This window comes from Ochotona princeps, chromosome 2 (genome assembly GCF_030435755.1).
Source record: "Ochotona princeps isolate mOchPri1 chromosome 2, mOchPri1.hap1, whole genome shotgun sequence".
Taxonomy (NCBI): Eukaryota; Metazoa; Chordata; class Mammalia; order Lagomorpha; family Ochotonidae; genus Ochotona; species Ochotona princeps.
In genome coordinates this window covers 37202730-37218747 of record NC_080833.1, presented here as the reverse complement: position 1 = coordinate 37218747, position 16018 = coordinate 37202730, and the positions used below count along the sequence as shown (strand labels likewise).

Sequence of the window (16018 nt, the reverse complement as noted above, 5' to 3'; positions counted from 1 at the left end):
TTGTTCCTTTGCAAAGTGTCTGCCCATTTCGTATGCCCATTTCTTGACTGGTCGGTTTTGATGTTATGGTTGTTCTGAGGTTCTTTGTATGTTCTGGAAATTAGCCCTTTGTCTCCTGTGTAGTGTGCAAAGATTTTCTCACATTCTGTTGGTTGCCTTTTCACTTTGTTGATTGTTTCCTTTGCTGTGCAGAAGCTTCTTAACTTAATGTAGTTCCATTTGTTTATTTTGGTCTTGACTTCCTTTGCTTTTGATGACTTTTCTAAAAGTCAGTGCATACATCTGTATCTGGCACAGTGTTTTCACCTTTTTCTTCCAAGAATTTGATGGTTTCTGGGTGTAGGTTTCTATATCTTTTTTACCCATTTAGATTTGATATTTATGTGTGAGAAAGGTGTGGATCTTGCTTCTTATTTCTGCAGGTTACTAGCCAGTTATTCCAACACTTATTGTAGAGACTTTTCTTTTTTTCCCCGGATCGTTTTCTGTTTTCTTGTTGAAGATTAGATGGTTGTGCATGTGTGGGTCCCCTTCTGGTATTTCTATTCTACTCCATTGGTCTTCTTCTCTGTTTCTGTGCCAATGCCAGGCTGTTTTAATAACTTCCACCCTGTAACATGTATGAACGTCTGGGATTGTGGCCCCTCACACTAGGTTCTTATTCTTCAGGATAGTTATGGTTATTTGTGCTTTTTTGTGTTTCCAAATGAAACTTTGTATCATTTTTTTCCAGCTCTATGAAGAATGTTCTTGGTAATTTGATTGGGATCACATTGAATATCTATCTATCTATCTATCTATCTATCTATATCTTTTGGTAATACAGACATTTTGATGATATTGATTTTGTCCATCCAGGAACATGGTATATTTCTCCACTTTTTTTTTTATAATCTATTTTATTGTGTTGTTGTTGACAATCTTTTCATAGTTAATTACAGTTAAAGAAAGAAAAAGAAAAAAAAAAGGTTCAGAGGGATAGGGAAGTGGGTAATACTATTATGTCCATATTGTTTCCATCATGTATCTGAGGTAAAGGAGGATATTGAGGGAGAAGTCCCACCCAGTTTCCCGCCCACCCCGAGTCCCGGATGTGGGGCATGCTCTGAGATATGTGCTCGAGTGGTGTTAATAGTTCTCCAGTTATGAATCGCTGCCAGTTTCGCTCGATGAGGTCGTCCACTGATTGATATGGTCCATCATAAAGTCTCCGTTTGCCCCATTTTTCGCTGCTAACATGTAGCTGAGATGAATGATTGATCTGCTCTGTCTTCTGTCTTTTCTTGATTAGAGTTCTGAGTCCAGCAGTTCGATTGGGGAGATCTCCAAAGAAACTTTGAGGTATTCCCAGACTAGTTTCTTGTATGTTCTAGCAAGCACAGGGCCCGGCACAGTCCATCACCCCGATCAGCTGGTGGTTGCAATTGCTGTGTTGGTTCTGTTTTCAGTCCCGAGTTGCACTGGAACCAATGGGTGTTGCAGTCCAGTCTGGTTCTGCCCAGCACGTACTCGGCCCTCACACTAACCAGTGGGAGCTGCAGCCTAGTTGGGGCGACCCACAATAACCCTCACCAGGCCCGCCCCTGGTTTGCCAGTATGTGTAGCAGAAGACCAGTCTGTCCCCCATCCCATTTGGCTCTGGCACTTGTCAATGGGCATTAAAGCTTAGTTCTATCTAACCAACTCAACCATCCAGCCCTCATGGGTGTTGTTGAGTGCCTCTCTATCTAGCCATCCCAGCCCCCGTCCTAATTTTCATGCCCTCCCACGGGAATAGTGACCCAAGAAGGGGGAACCCACTTTTTCCCTCCCAGGTCTCTCTGTCCCGGTTTATGCACTCTTTAGGTGGTTCTGTGATTTGACTTGACAGAATTAGTCTCCAGTGCCAGCTTCTGCGGCTATGCCCAAACATCCCTCACCCACTCTAATTTATGCTTGCACCAGCAGGAATAATCAGCCCAGCCTGGCTTTTCCCTGATCTATTCCACATGCAGTGCACAGGTGTTGTAGCCTTGCATAGTCTAGTCTGTCTCTATCCCAGCCCACGCTCTCCATTGGGAGTAGCTGTCCGGCGAGGGAACCAGCCCCTTAATCCCCCCGCCAGCTCTGCCCCTCCCTTCCTTCCTGGATCTCACGTGTGCTGGTTGGGTGCTGCATTCATATCCAGTACAGGCAACCACGCCCTGGCATTCCATAATGTGTACTGGTTTTGTCGCGACCAAACCCGGCTCATCCCACACTCTGATCTGGTGATCAGATTTGCCAGTGGGTGATATGGACTGATTGAGCCTGGTCTGCTCCTGACCCATGCTGAATGTGTGCCAGTGGGAAACTTTCCATGGCCTATTCTGGACTGTTTCCTATCATGCTTCTTGCGCTTACCTGCAGGGACTGTGTCCTGCCAGAGGAGTTGCCCAGGCTCCTCCATCAGAACCCCTCCCAGTGGCAGGTTTTGGGCATGCCAGGGGGTCCTTGAGCCAACCCAACTCAGTTCACGTCCTGTCCTAGCAGGAACAGTGGCTTTTCCTGGCTGGCTTTCACCCCATTCTGGTTCTTGTTGTTGGATGTTTCAGCCCGGCCATTACTTGTCCATACCCACATACAGCTCACGCATGGCTCAGTAGGGGTTGAGACCCAGCCTAGTCAGTCCCACATCTACCCTCTGGTTCTCCATGACACCAGATGGTGTTGGGGTCTGAACTGGCCTGGTGCATCCAATCCCAGCCCACACTAGTGCCTCGGGTGACTGCAATTGTCTCCTAGATAGAACGCAACCCCAATTCTAGCACATACGCCCCTTGGTGGGAACCTCAACCTAGTTAGGGTGTCCCGTTACCTCCCCGACTGGGCTTGTTCCTAGCTATAAATCATGCACCTGCCCGTGGTTGCTCTGAGGACCAGTAGGTGCAAGAGCCTAGCTCGGTATGACCTGTGTTCCATGCTGGTTTCTAGTTTTGCTTGTAAACAAAGGTTTGCTCAGTCCTGCCCAGTACATTACGTTCCATTACCAATGTACACATTTTGGAGCTACTATGCCCTGCTTGTCCGACCCCCAGATCTGGATGGCGTGTTCACCAGCGAGAGCTATGACTCGCCAGGGGAGCTTCCCAAGTACCTCCACTTGATCCACTCCCAAACCCAGTTTACATACATGCCATTGGTTTTTAGGCCAGTACCCGGTGTACTCTGGCCTCCCATTTGGCCTTGTATGAGCTGGTGAATGTTGCAGCCCGACCCACCCCACAACTTATTCAGGATGCACATTTGGGTGCTGCTGCCTTGCCCAGTCCAGTCTATGGCAGATCCCTTTACCTGTGATTGATGGCAGGCTCCTTGGTCACACCTAGCTTAGTCCATAACCACCTAAACTTTAGGTTTACCAGTGGGGCCAAACTTTCTACAGGGTGTGGCCCACACATCCTGCACAGAGTCCACCCCAGGATAAGGTTCTAGAGTGCTAGTTAAAATTATGGACCTGCCTAATGTGACCAGTCTCCTGAACCAACATCATGTCAGGCAAAAAAATATCCTGCTAGACAATCTGGGGCTTATCTTTTGCATTATAGGTGTTCAAAGCTCAGCATTATTGAGTGATTAGAAGTTCTCCAAAAGAAGAGTTACTGGCGTTGGGAATCTTTAGGATTGACTCAGAACCCAGAAACAGTGGGGTCACCCTAGAGCTATCTAAGCAGCAATTCGGACATCCATTACCCCAGAGCTCCCCGGCGGGGCGGCCAGCAGGCACAGCCTAGCACCACATGGTGCACTGGCCGCCCTGGGTGAGGCCGAGGACTCGTTCACTGCCTAGCGGCAGTGTCTTTGGCGTGAGCCCCCAGCATTGGGTCCGACCCTGCAGGGGCACCCCCCACAGCAGCCACACTGTGAGGAGCGGCAGTTGCCCCCGAATCCCAAGGCCCGAATTCCTATTTCTCCACTTTTTAAAGTCATCTTTTTTTTTTTTTTTTAGTGTTTTGCAGTTTTCTTCATAGAGATCTTTCACATCTTTAGTTAGGTTTATTTCCAGGTACTTCATTTTGTTCTTTGTTATTTTAAACTGCACCATGCTGGTTAGTTCCTTTTCTGCCTTAGGGTTGTTTGCATACACTATGTCTGCTGATTTTGTTCATTTATTTTGTGCCCTGCCACTCTACCAAACTTTTCATACAAGTTCTAGCATACAAGTTCTCTTTGTTGAGTCTCTTGGTTCTGCTATGTATAGTATCATGTCAACTGCAAACAGTGATAGCTTGACTTCCTCATTTTCAATTTGATTTCCTTTGATTTTTTCTTGTCTTATAGCTTTTGTGAGTACTCCAGTACTATGTTAAATAGCAGTAGTGATAACGGACATCTTTTTCTGGTTCCAGATCTCAGCCAGAAGGCTTCTAATCTTTTCCCATTCAATATGATGCTGGCATTGGGTTTTTCATATATTGCTTTGATTATGCTGAGCATCATTCTTTCTATGCCAACCTTATTTAGCATTTTTAGCATGAAGTGGTGTTGGATGTTGTCAAAAGCTTTTTCTGCATCTATTGAGACTATCACATGATCCTTGTTCTTCAGTTTTTTGATGTGATGTATTACATTTATAGATTTACGAATGTTGAACCATCCCTGCATGCCCAGGATGGATGCTACTTGGTCTGAATGAATGATCTATCTGGTGTATTTTTGTGTTCCTTTGGTTAGGATTTTGTTGAGGGTCTTAGTATCTATGTTCATCAGGGATATTGTTCTGTAATTTTCCTTTGCTGTTAATTCTCTACTCGGGTTTGGTATTAAACTATGTTTACTTCATAGAATGAGCTTAGAAGGGTTGCCTTTTTATACTGTTTTGAAGAGTTTGTGAAGGATTGGGGTCAGCTCTGCTTGGAACATTTTGTAGAATTCAGCAGTGAAATTATCTGGGCCTGGGCTTTTCTTTGTTGAGTGAGCTTTAATCACTGATGCAATCTCTGCCTCAGTTATAGGTTTATTTAGGTTTTCTGTTGCCTCGTGACTGAGTTTTGGTAGGTGGTGGGAGTCCAAGAACCTTTTCATTTCCTGGATGTCTTCTGCTTTGTTGGAGTACAATTTGTAGTAATTTCTAGTTATTCTCTTTATGGCTGCGGTGTCTGTTGTTATGCTCCCTTGTTCATCTTTCATACTATAAATCTTGTTTTCTGCTGCATTTTTTTTTTTTTTGTCATTTGGGCCAGCGGGGTGTCTCATTTATTTATCTTGGCAAAGAGCCAACCTTTTGATTCACTAATTTTGTGTATTTTTATCTCTCTTTGGTTTATTTCTTCCCTTATTTTGATGATTTCTTGTTTTCTGTTGTTTTAGGGGTCACGTTGTGTCACTTTTCCAATTCCTTCAGGTGTATGCTTAGTTTATTTATCTGGTGTCTTTCTTGTTTCTGGACATAAGCACCAGTTGCAATGAACTTACCACGTAGCACTGCCTTGACAATATCCCACAAGTTTTGGTATGTTGGTTCAAGAAATGTTTTGATATGTCTCTTCTAGGCAACAGATAATTGCGTCCTGTTTGTTGATCCATTCTTTCACTCTGTATTTTGATTGATCATGTTACGCCATTCGTGTTTAGAGTTAATACTGAGGTTGTGATTTTGGTCTGTCATGCGTGTGTACGTGTATGTGTGTCTGTATGTGTGTCAGTGTCTCTGTTTAAATCTTGGGTCCTTTTAATAAGTAGCTGGACTCTATGCTTGGTATATGTTTGCAAGGAAAGAATCTTGATTGAATTTGAACTGTAATACTGCATCAAGGTGGAGGAATCCACCAGGGGGGAGGGGAGGGGGAGGGGCGGGGGGATTCCCAGAGCCTATGAAACTGTCATATAATGCAAAATAATTAATTATCTATCTATCTATCTATCTATCTATCTATCTATCTATATCTATATATAAAAATTTGGGTCCTTTTTGGGTTGAATCTGTTTGGGGTTCTCTGTCCTTCCTGGATTGCCCTTCCTGGGTTATCCTTATCATCCCAGTGTTTTGGAAGTTCACCTTTATAATTTCTTTTATTATTATTATTGTTATTATTATTATTATCATTTTATGACACAGTTCCATAGGTTCCTGGTATTTCCCTTATCCCAGCCCCATTCCCCCCACCTAGTTTCCCTATATCATTACTAAAGTATAGTTCTTCATGCACAGACATATGTCCTTCATTGCAGGCATGGACAATGACAGAGAGTCCAGCATCCTATTGTCAAGATATAGTAAACAGTTTCATTGCAAGTCCATCTTTTCCTGCAAGTAGAAATGCATGCTACATTGTATCCTCACATCTAGATATGATAGTCTCCATTTCACAGCTACTGTACAGCCCCTCAAATGAAAAATCAGAGTGCAAAATCAACAATAGAAAGAAAAATAGAAATTTACAATGTCATGAAGTAGAATAACATGCTACTAGATATGAGAGTCTCCATTACACAGCTACTATACATCCCCTTAAATGAAGAGCCACAAAACAAAACATCAGGAAGAAAAAATAAATTAACAACACCAAGAAGTTAAATAACATGCTACTAAATGACTAACATGCAGCTAAAGAAATGAAAATCAAGAACCTTGTTGAAGAAAATGATGCTACTGTATGATCCATGAGCCATTGAATGATTTAATCAGAAGAAAGTGTTTTGAAGAGATGAAACTAACAGAAAACAACAAAACCCATGTGATATAATTTCCGCTAATCTTTGTTGGTGAAATGTGTCTCCTCCAGACAAGAAATAGATGGGTTATGTTTTTTAATCCAGTTTTCTAATCTATGATGTTTGATTGAGGTTAAGCCATTTACATTCAGGGTTAATATGTATGGGTGGTAATTTGGTCCTGTCATTTTAGGAATGGGTTGTTCATTGGTTTAGTCTTCTGTTGTCATTTTTCTGGGATGTTCTTCCCATTTGCCTTTGGTTTTGGTAGGTGCTATTCCTCTTCTCTGTCAAGAGAATATCTTGAAGTATCATTTGTAGGGCAGGTTTGGAAGAGGCAAATTCCAACTTTTCTTTACTGTGGAAGAATTTTATTTCATTTTCAAAGGCAAAAGAAAGCTTTGCTGGATATGTTATCCTAGGCCGACAATTTTTTTCTTTTAGAATCTGGACTATGACACTCCATTCTCTTCTTGCCTGTAGAGTTTCCTGTGAGAGATCTCCTGTGAGTTTAATTGGCATTCCTTTATATGTCAGTTGATTTGTTTTCACATGCACATTTAAGGATCTTTTCCTTATGTTCAATAGAAGAGAGCTTGATGATCATGTTTGGTGGTGAAGATCGTTTTTGATCAGGCCTTTTGGGAGTTTTGTGTCCCTCCTGGATCTTGTTTCCCAATTCATTCTCCAGATTAGGGACATTTTCCTTTATTATTTCATTGAATTATTTGTAAAACCAGTTTCTCTTTCTGCACCTTCTGGGATTCCCATAACTCTTACATTTGGCCTCTTAATAGTGTCTTTCAATTCTTGAATCAATCTCTCTCTCTCTCTATGTATGTATATATATAGGCCTGATCCAGCTCTGCTTCCAGCTTTTTGTTTGCTTTCCCCTGATGACAGGAAATATCTTCCAATTCTGAGATTCTTTCTTCTGCTTGCTTCATTCTATTTTGGAGACTCTCCATTGTACTTTTAATTTGCTCTACTGTGTTCTTAATTTCTGATATATCAGCCTTGATTTGCTTTATTGCTTCCTTAAATTCTTTGAACTCTTTTATGTGCTTCTCATTGTTGAGCAGAAACTTTAAAATGAGTCTTATGAATTCTGTGTGCCCCATTTACTCAATGTCTTCCTCTGTTAACTCTGAGGTTAGCAAAGGCTTTTGCTCTTTTGCAGGGGAGTTTTCAGTAATATTCATTGTGCCTTTGTCTCTTTTTTTGCTCTTGGTCATTGTACTTTTGGTTAGCAGAGTCTTCTCCTTGGGGCAGGTTTCTAAGTTGTTTTACTCACAGGTCTACAATGTGATTTTACTTATTGCCGTTGGTACACAACTCTTTGCTTGTAGCCAATTTTGTCACTCCCTCCAGCGAGTTCCAAGTCTGGGTTCTTATGTTAGATTTCCACCATGGTCTCCATTGCTCCAGTTCCTGGCTCACCAATCTCCACCTCCTGTGCTATCATGCCGAGGTTGCACCGTTGTTTGTACAACCTTTCTCCTACTTCTGGTTGGAGCAGGTCCCAGGATTAGGTTGTTGTTGGCACTGATCTTGCAGAACCTGTTGGACGTTAGGTCTGGGTGCCACAAGGAACTATTTTGACCTGTACGATGCCACAGTTGGTATTATTTTTCTGCGGCACCAGTGCTATCCACTGAACTCATTGAGTTCTTGCAAGCTCAGCACATGCACAGTTCACTGTTGTCTCCTGCAGTCCTAAAGCTTTTGCCACACTGTACAAAATGGCACCTGACATGCCACTACTAGAATTCTTGATCTGCTGCTGGTCATCAGGTCTAAGGTGGAATTGTCCTGGGTGGAGCCTGTAGAATGCCACATTGCTGCAGTTAACTGAGTCAGAAATGAGTTCACCCCCAGCTCAGTGTATGCTCAGTCTTTTCCCCTGCCTTTGCCTCCTTAAGCAAAATGGCTCCCAATTCAGCTCTAGCGGAATTACTGGGCTGTGAAATGCACCCTGTTCTCGCACTGCCCATCTGGGAAATGTCTTTCTGTCTCTGCTCCTGGTCAAATCAAACAGACCAGCAGGATGGAACAGTTCTTTGGGTTCACCTCCCAAGCTTCCAGTGAAAGTCCCTTCCCACCTGGTTGCTGGTGGAATCCCATTTGCTGGTGGAGTTCAGATCACCCATTAGCTGAATGCTGCTGGAGTATCAGTCACTGCAACACCACACTGTTATGTCCACTGCTTTCCTGTGTGAGTCATTCTCCAGGTACCCCTCTGGTGCTGTTCTGTTCTTCCCCATTTCCTGGAATGTGTCCTCTCTGCTTCATCCTGATTAAATGCTTTTGTGTCCGTTTAAATGTGTCCTTACCCTATTCTGCCATTTTGATTCTGAAGTTCTCCTTCATAATTTCATTGAATATCTGCTACAATCCTGTCTTTCTTTCCACTCCTTCTGGAAGGCCTATGATTCTGATAATTTGACTTTTTTATGTCATAGTTCTTTCTTGTATGGTTTTTTAAGCCAAGGATTTAATTTTCAACTTTTTCTATTTTTGTGACAATGTAATTTTTTAATTCCGTAAGCTCGTCCCATTGCTTTTCATTGTCTCAAAAGAGTTTCATGATTATTTTTTTGTAACCCCCTGTCTGGTAGTTCATCAATATCTTCACTTTGCATCTCTGAGATTGTCATGATCTTCTGGTCATTTGTGGAGGAAGCTCTGGCTCCTTTGTCTGACTCATTTCTTTTCCTGCAGCCTCTGCCCATGCTTGTGTATTGTCTTGTCACCTTGCAGTATTAGTGTCTGTTGCCTTGTTGGGGTTTTTTTGTGGCAATTGTGGCTGTTCAAAGATCTGGTAGTTACTATGGTAGAGATACTCATGCTGTGACCCTGTTAGTAGGTGGGTGTGAGCGTTTCTTTTGGACCTGCTTTGTTTAGATGTCAGTTGCATCCTGGGGAGTTGATTTTCTAACCCTTGAACTGCATTTCCACTGCTGCCACCTTGTGGGTGACCCGTGTTTTTGCTCTTCTTGATTTTAGAGTACTCTTGCTGCTAGTGTCTAGCAGGAATGATGAGGGGATGGCTTCGTAACTTCAGACTGCAGATGAGATTCTTGAGGTAGGCTGCTGTAATTACCCCCCACCATTTGGTGTCTCAGCAGTCCATAACAGTATGTTTGAAAGAGTGCTCCTGTGTGTACACCCAGCAGATACTCTCCTTGTTCGTTGCTGTCCATCTCTGGGGTGCCCCACACCTTTTCCTCGTCTCCAGTAGTGTGCTCATGCCTTGTTCTACTTACCAGAGGCTGTACAGCGTAACTTCTACTCACTCCCCTCTTTTCTCACTCCTGCAGTTCTGTGATCTAGGGAGACTTCTGTCCCTGGCGGACTCTGGGTCTCCCCTTTGTGTATTTGCTGTGGCCCTCAGAGCAGCACAGGTATGAGATCCTTCAACTGTGGGAGGGTTTCAATCTGTCCCTAGTTTCTCCCTGGCTCCTTTGTTTTACCATCTGGGTGCCCTCTCGCAAATGGTGCTGCCTCCTCCGGAGGGTCACTCAGCTCTGCACCTGCAGCACTCTGACAGCAAGGTTAACCCCATATCTTAAGTGCTGTGAATAATGCTAACTTAAAGAAATGTGTACAGAGAAAGAAAAGCAGGTTGAACAACATTATAGGCCAAGTTCTTGAGCAAGGCCTAAGGCCACGGACCTACTGAAACAGACACGGACAGCCAACAGACCTTGGCAGCAGATCTGACCTCTGGCACAATGGAAGCCAACAGGATCTTAGAACAATCAAGACTACTCAAGTAACACCCTCAGGACATTCTTCCTCCAACTGGGTCCCTGGGACAACATTAGGGAACCATCTGTGTCTCCTGGCACTGATGTGATCTGGCAGCAAGGAGTGGCTTAACTTTTCCATGCCTGGTTATTACCTACCTCCCACTGCCATTCCTCTCCATTCTTCTCAGAGCCTGAATGGGTCTGCAAATTAAGTAATAAACGTTAAAAAATGTTATATATATTTTTAAAAAATCACCAAAACCCAAATGTTTAAGGAGGAAACAGTATTAGTTCTATCCAAATTCTTTTAATTTTTAAATTTTTCTTAAGATTCATTTATTTTTATTGAAAGCCAGATTTACAGAGAGCAGGAGAGACAGAGAAAAAGATCTTCTATCTGCTGGTTCACTCCACAAGTGGGTACGATGACTGGCTGGAGATGAGTTGAAGACAGGGCCCAGGAGCCTCTTCCAGGTCTCCCACAGGGTTTCGGGGTCCCAAGGCTTTGGGCCATCCTCTACTGTTTTCCCAGGCCATAAGCAGGGAGCTGGATGGGAAGTGGAGTAGTCTGGATATGAACTGGTTGCCAATATGGGATCCTGGGGCATGTAAGGCAAGAACTTTAGCCACTAGGCTACCACGCTGGGCTGTCTATTCAAATTCTTAAAGAAAATTGAAATATGCTTACCAAACTGCTAAATGAGGTCAACATCTCTCTGATAGTAAACCTTGAGAGAGGCAATAGATCACTATCTACCATGAGTCAAGATGAAAGTACTATTCTTTTAGTGTGTAGTAGTCATGTTTAGTGTCTTCCATGTGTAGAATAATAGTTGTTTTTCATTTCTAATGAGCCACAACAGGTATTTCCATTAGAATAATTCTTGTGTGTGTGTGTGTGTGTGTGTGTGTGTGTGTGTTGTGTGAATGATGGGGGAACTATTCTGTACCATTTCACCAAAACCTAGCATAATTTTACAAAACGTTTTATTATTAGTTTGGGTGAGCTTCCATCTGCTGCTTCACTCCTGAAATGCATGTGACATCTTGGGCTTGGCCAGCCCGATTCTGGCAAAAAGCATTCCACTTGGATTTTAGGTAGCAGGGACCCAAAAACTTGAGTCACACCCAGTGCTGCCAAGGGTGTGTGCCCTAGTTAGAGATGAAATGAGAAGTATAGCTAGGACTTGAATCCAGGTACTCCAGTATGGGATGTGGACTTCCCAAACAGTGTCTTAAGTCATTGCGCAAAATGCCTGCTCCAGTTGCAGCATTTAAGAAAAAATTTTTAGCAAATCAATTCCTGGGATGTGTAAAAAGGGCAGAAGACCGTGATCAGATGGCATTTATTACAGGAATAGGATTCAAAAGTATCATAATCTAAATTTATGTAATAAAATGCATGGCTTCCAAGTACACTACTTGATTTTAAATAGGGATGGTACAGATACAACACATTTTCTGAGGTTACTTTCCTCACTACCATAATCATTAAAAATCACACCAAACAAGTTCAGTAAAGACTCAGATCTTTGCGTAGCTGCAGCCAAAAATGGAGGTAGAACAAAAAAGTAGTTTTTCTAGTATTAAAAATAACAGAAAGAAATTCATAAGACAAAGAATGCATGTTCTGGATGAAAATTTTGTCAAAAGACAGAGATATCAAAGAGAAATGAAATGGAAATATTAGAAATGAAGAATTCAAAATGTCAAAAGTGGACACCTTAACAACAGATTTAGTGGAGCTGAAGAAAGACTAGCTGAGGCAAAAGACAAACCTGGAAATATTTTAGAAAAAAAAAGAGAAAAATTGAAAATAGTGTTTGAGATTTATGGCATACTGTCAAAATGTGTTTCAGGAGCTCCTGAAAACTTTGGGAGAGAGAATGGATTATAAGGTCCACTGAGTGAAATAATGGTAGAAATCTTCTCTAATTTGGGGGAGAGGGACATTCAAGTATGGCAAGTACAGAGAACTCCTAATAGACATTATCAGAAAAGGTCTTCACCATGACATATTAACATCAAACATTCCATAGTAAGACTAAAGACTCCAAAATGTGCAAGAGGGAAATGCCAGATTACTTTCAGAGGATCCTCAATTAAACTAAGAAGCTGATTTCTTGTCAGAAATAGGATTCTGACAAGAATAGTAGAGAACGGAGAAACCTGGTCCAAGTCCCATTGCCCACTGCCCACCAGCACACGCAAAAGCTGGGGTAGAGAGAAGGCCTAGGAAGGCTAGGCCACAGTTTTCACCTGCAAGTGTTGGAGTCAGGGAGTGTGTAAAGCACCCAGCAGCACATTAGAGGACCACGAGTGACGGCAGCTTCTGTAGGGGATTTGTGGGCTCACCACTGTGGGACTACAGCATCTGCTGGTCTGTGTTCCCATGCTGGGATTGATGGTGAGCAAATCCACGCAAGACCATGAAATTCACCAACAATCACAAGAGCTAGGGTTAGGAGTAGGTCAGACTGGGCTAGGTTGCAGTATGCTGGCACATGCAAAGGCCAGGCTGAATTAGGTCGCAGCATGCTGCCAACGCAAAGACCAGGACTGGGGATGGAACATGGTAGGCTGGGCTGTAGCACTCTTTGGCATGCATGAGATTCAGGGGTAAGAGCAGACCACGTAGGGGGAACATTGCGGATTCTACTGCTGGACCACAGGTCCTTCAGATGAGTGTGAGAGATTGGGCTGGAGGTGGGCCAGGCAGATCAGGCTGCAGCATCCTTTAGCCTGCATGTGGGCTGTGTGTGTATGGGTCTGGGGTGGCCAGGGCTTTGCCAGGCTGCAGCACCTGATGGCATCTGCGGGAGCCAGGATGGGTTACAGGCTGGACTGGACTAGGTCATAGTACCCGCTGGTTCTCATATTTAAGTAAAATAAATCTTTAAAGAGTATATTTTGTTGATGGTGCTAGGCTCTGTATCTGCTGGTGGTTGTGAGAGCCAAAGTGGGTGTGGGGTGGACTGAGCTAATTTATTGTCAACAAAGATGATATATATACAACAGAACAGGTGAACAAGGTGAGGGGAGTGACCAGAGCCCCAGGCAGGTGCGGGGCCCGTGCAGGGATGAAGTGGGAAGAGGTAATGAGGGCCTCCTGGCTAGGAGCCTGAACAGGTGGGGGAGGAGAGGTGCCCCCTGAGGTAGTGGGACTCGGATCAACCCCGTTCTGACCACCTCCTCTGTGCAAGGCACTGTGCTGGAGAAGGTTGGGGAGTTAGAGGGCGGGAGGAGGTGGGGATGGAGGTGCGGAGGTGCGGGTCAGCAAAGGATGGGGTGGGTGTTCTCCACAGGCCCAGTGCCCTATTGCACAACAGCCTCCGACACCTGGGGTTGACATTTTCCAGCGCCCCAAGGTTCTAGCAGATACTGCCCAACAGACGACCAAGCTGGACTGCTCCAAGTTAAAAGCCAAAGGCGGGACACCGTGTCTGCCCTCCCACCAGACCCAGGAAAGCAAGAATTTACACTCCACCCTCCCCGCCTCTGGCGGCCCTGACCCAGCAGTGCTGGGTCCTGATAGAACCATGGGCCAGTCTGCAGTGTCACCTACTCCCACGGTCTTGGAGCCCTGGGGCGCTTGGACCAGTCTTTCAGGAGGCTGAGGGCCGGAGGTTCCTCCATCCGCACACAGATAACCTGGAGATCCAGTGTCCCATGGAGCCGCTGGGGAGCTGAAGAGAGATCCTCTGGCTGGGCAAGGCCAGCCCCCGCTGTCCGGCCCTGCTGAGTCGAGCCCTTGGTGTGGGCAGCTCTGAGCTGCGTGTGGGAGAACAGCTGAAGGACGAAGCGGGGGAGGGGGTGGAGAGGGAAAGCTGCCCTTGGTGAAGTGTGGAACCTCGGCCGGTGCGAACGTCTCAGTGGGAGATTCGGGCTATGCGTGGGTCTAGGTCCGGCCTTTTGGACCGGCCTCTCCCGGGCTGGCTGCTTCCACCTCAGGCCGCCGGGCTTCTTGCTGGCTGGCTCAGCGGCAGGAAGCTCGAGGGGGCGGCGTCCCCTGGGTCTGATCTCCGGATCCTCCGAGGGAGTGTTGTGTTGTCCTCAGGATCAAGGAGGATGACAATCTTTGCTGGTGTCTCAGAAGGGTCCGGGAAGGGGGCCTGGTCCGGCTGCGCGTCCTGCCCTGGGCCGGGAGAACTTGGCTGCTCCGCACCAACGTCGTGTAGCAGGGCCACCCCCTCGCCCCAGGCCTCCAGGATGTTGCCCTTTTCAGAAAGGCTCAAGTCCAGGATGTGAGGGTGCTGCTCCAGAATGTGTGCCCGGGGCCGTGTCAGCAGAGGAAGCCCGGATCTCAGCGCCAAACACCATGCACAGAGCCCGCCCGCTGCCTCCGGGCTATTTCCCACCAGAAACTTCTGTTCCCAGGACACCTGCTGCCTGGGCTCCTCGCAGCCGGCCTCCAGCAGGCTGGGCCGTGGCTAGGGGTCTTCTCCCACTGGGTGACTCTGAGCCTCAGCTCGGCGTGGGATCACGGCCACGACCACTGCCTCATCGTCCTCCTCCTCGCTGTCTTCTCTTTTGAGCTTCACCTCGAAGCAGTCCGAGCCCTCTGCCCCCAAGGCCATGGCGCGGCCCGGGCGAGCGGCTGAGTGGATGCCGGGCGCAGGCCTCCCACCCGCTTCGTGCCTGCCCGGCCTCACAGAAACACCACCCTGTATCTGCTGATGATCTGTGGCTGGGAGCTAGTCTTATAGGGAATCCTGGGGAACTCCCCTGTTAAGATGCAGCCCTAGCTGGTGAGCACAAAAACTGAGGCTAGGGGCAGTTCAGACCAGGTTGGGCTATGGTATCTATCAGCATACATGTGAGTCAGGTCGGGGAGTGGGCTGGGCTGGGCTGGGCTGGGCTGGGCTGGGCTAGTCTGCCACACCCATTGACAGGTATAATTGTTAAGACAGGGTGCAGGCCAGGCCAGGTTGGAATGCAATACCTGCCAGCTCACATTAAGGCTGTGACTGGGGGATGGCCTGGCTGGACTACGCTGTAGCACTGCCAGCATGAGCTGGGACTGGGAGCAGGCTGGGTGGAGCCAGGCTACAGCACTCACCAGTGAATGCTGAGGTGAGATGGGCCATGCCTGGCTGGTCTGCAGCACCCATCAGTACATGCAAGACCCCGGCCAGAAGTAAACCTAGTAGGGAGGCTACGGTGGCTTCTCTGATAGGCCAGTGCTCCCACTGCTGAGCATGAGAGCTGGGACTGGAGGCAGAAAGGGCTGCAGCAGTCCCTGGTCAGGGCTGCAACAGTTGTTGACCTGCATAGGAGCTGGGTTTGGGGGAGGGCTGGGCTAACAAAACCACTGCATCTGCTGATGCAAAAGGCAATGGCCATGATAAATCCCGACTGGCTGGACTTTGCCACAGCGTCTGCTAGCAAGAGTCATGATAGGGGGCAAGCTGTGTCATACTGGATCCCAGTACTCCTTGGAAAGTGCAAGTTCTGGGACTGGACTGGGCCTAGTACAGAGACTGTGGACTCTCCCACGCTGGGCTTTAGCCCCCGTTGATGTGCATGAGAGTCAGGGCTGGGGGCGGTCCAGGTTAGACAAGGCGCTAGTACCTGTTGGCATAAGTGTGGACTGG

The 16018-nt window shown here is 46.0% G+C and overlaps 1 pseudogene; it reads right to left on the bottom strand.

The window, feature by feature from the left end:
* Positions 1-13912: 13912 nt before the first annotated feature.
* On the bottom strand, positions 13913-15001 carry LOC101531775 (spindlin interactor and repressor of chromatin-binding protein-like; annotated as a pseudogene).
* Between the last annotated feature and the right edge of the window lie 1017 nt (positions 15002-16018).